At 57.0% G+C, this 2,500-nt stretch overlaps 1 protein-coding gene across 5 annotated transcripts in view; it reads left to right on the top strand.

Moving 5' to 3' along the window:
* The window catches only part of LOC149140027 (U1 snRNP-associated protein usp106-like), a 71,171-nt gene that overhangs the window by 30,338 nt on the left and 38,333 nt on the right, over positions 1-2,500 (top strand). The gene's annotated exons all lie outside the window — the stretch shown is intronic.

Below are 2,500 nucleotides of genomic sequence, written 5' to 3'. Positions count from 1 at the left end.
CTCTATTCGCAACAACCGACGGGCACGATAGCGACATAGGCAACGACGTAGTTTTGGGGCTTCCATCCCTTCCCAAAACTACGTCGTTGCCTATGTCGCGCGAACGAAACGACGTCGTTCCCAAAACTACGTCGTTGCCTATGTTACCGCCCGCGCGCCTGGTGCAGTAAACTTGGGATTTCCATGACACGACCCGACCCGTTTGCACGGGCACCCACACACGACACGTCCCGACCCGCCCGAACGAAATTTGGGGTTTCCATGGGCGCACGACCCGAACGAAATTTCGGGGTTTCCGTGGGCGCACGACCCGAACGAAATTTCGGGGTTTCCGTGGGCGCACGACCCGAACAAAGCCACGAGGGAGCATCAGGCAAACGGGCCACACGAACATGCAGAGGACACACGAGCGGTCACGACTTAGCATTTTTGGCACGCCCACGTGTGCCCGGGCCCCACACACGGCACGACACGGCCCGACCGGCCTTGTGCGAGCCGACCCGACCCGCCCGAACGCGTTTGCACGGGCACCCACACACGACACGACACGACCCGACCCGAACAAAATTTGGGGTTTCCTTATATGCACAACCCGAACGAAATTTGGGGTTTCCATGGGTGCGCGACCCGAACGAAGGCACAAGGCAGCGTCGGGCAAACGGGCCGCACGAACGTGTAGAAGGCACACGGGGGGTCATGACTTAGCATTTTTGGCACTGCCCACGTGTGCCCGAGCACCCACGCACGGCACGACCCGACCCGCCCGAACAAAGGCACGACGGAGCGTCAGGCAAACAGGTCGCGCGAACGTGCAGGAGGCACACGGGTGGTCACGCCCTAACATTTTTTGCGCGGCCACATGTTCCCGAGCACCCACGCGCGGCACGGCACGACCCGACCCCACTCGACTCGCCCGAACGCGTTTGCACGGGCACCCACACACGACACGACCTGACCCGCCCGAACGGAATTTGGGGTTTCCATGTGTGCACGCCGCGAACGAAATTTGGGGTTTCCATGGGTGCACGACCCGAACGAAGGCCCGAGGGAGCGTCGGGCAAACGGGCCGCACGAATGTGCAGAAGGCACACGGGCGGTGACGACTTAGAATTTTTGGCACGGCCACGTGTGCCGGGGCACCCACACACGGCACGGCACGACCCGACCCGCCCTGGGCGAGCCGACCCGAATCGCCCGAACGAAATTTGGGGTTTCCATGGGTGTACGACCCGAACAAAGAAGGCACATGGGCAGTCATGACTTGGCATTTTCGGCACGCCCACGTGTGCCCGCGCACCCCCACACACGGCATGGCACGGGATGACCCGGCCCGCCCGAAGGAAATTTGGGGTTTGAACGGGCGCACGACCCGAACGAAGGCACGAGGGTAGGAATATCTTTGACTCTAATACATAAATATACCTGGGGTAACATGCCCTTAATATCTTCAACATTTTCTTTTGACTCTTTATAACACCATTTGTGGTTTGCCGCAGCGGTCAAGTGATCGAGATTCGCCCCCTGCTGCGCTTGTGGGTGCCTAGGTGGCCTCGGTGCGTGGCGTGGAGGGTCGGGGGGCATTTCTAAGAGAGAGGTTGTGGGCTCGGTTGGTCTTTTATTTGGAAGAAGGATTTCGAGGTGGAACGCTTCGACCTCCCTCCTTTGCGTGGAGGTGGCCGTAGGGGAAAATTATTCATCGTCGGGTCGGTAAAGCTGTGGAAATCCCCTAGGTTGCCTGTACGTGGGGTGCGCGGGGTGCGGGGCTGCCTGATCCCTCCTCCTGTTCGGATATGTGTCCTTGTATTGTCTAGCGACCCTCTTGATTTGCATTTGCTTCCTTCCTTTGCCTTCGCATCGTGGTTTGCCGCAGCTCAACCACGAGTGGGTTGGATTGTTCCCCCACCAAAAAGCAACGTCGCTATGAACGCTTGGCTGCCACAAGCCAGTTATCCCTGTGGTAACTTTTCTGACACCTCTATCCACAACAATCCCAGGTGTTATAAAGAGTCAAAAGAAAATGTTGAAGATCCCTGTGGTAACTTTTCTGACACCTCTATCCACCCAATCCACAACAATCCCACCTCTCCTCCGTAAGGCTAGGGGCAAAAGGAAGAAGGGAAGAAAACAACACCAAAGAAACGAAGATCCCAAGAAAAGAGAGAAGCTCAACAGCACGCCGAGCAAGATGTCCGCTAACCAAAAAGAAATCAAACAAGGCACCCAATCAAAAAAGCGTCCCACCTCTTCACACCCTCCCACATGCATTCATCACAACACCCTTTCCAGCCCTACAACATAGCAAACAACCAAGCAAATAAATCACAACCCAAAAATTGACCAATAGAAAAGACGAGGGCCCCGATGAGACCAGTGTCTGGAGCACGTCACTGAGAGGCAAACAGCCCCCCAACCCAACGACACAAGGCTTCAAACGACAAACAGACCGCTGCCCATAACACAAACCCACCCCGCTGTTGCACCCCTCCGTGTACAAAACACC

The sequence above is a fragment of the Pinus tabuliformis genome, chromosome X (assembly GCF_031772625.1).
Source record: "Pinus tabuliformis cultivar Carrire ecotype Pingquan chromosome X, CPIR1, whole genome shotgun sequence".
NCBI classification, from domain to species: domain Eukaryota; kingdom Viridiplantae; phylum Streptophyta; class Pinopsida; order Pinales; family Pinaceae; genus Pinus; species Pinus tabuliformis.
Note: the sequence above shows the minus strand (reverse complement) of the source record. Positions and strands in the feature narration are given on the sequence as shown.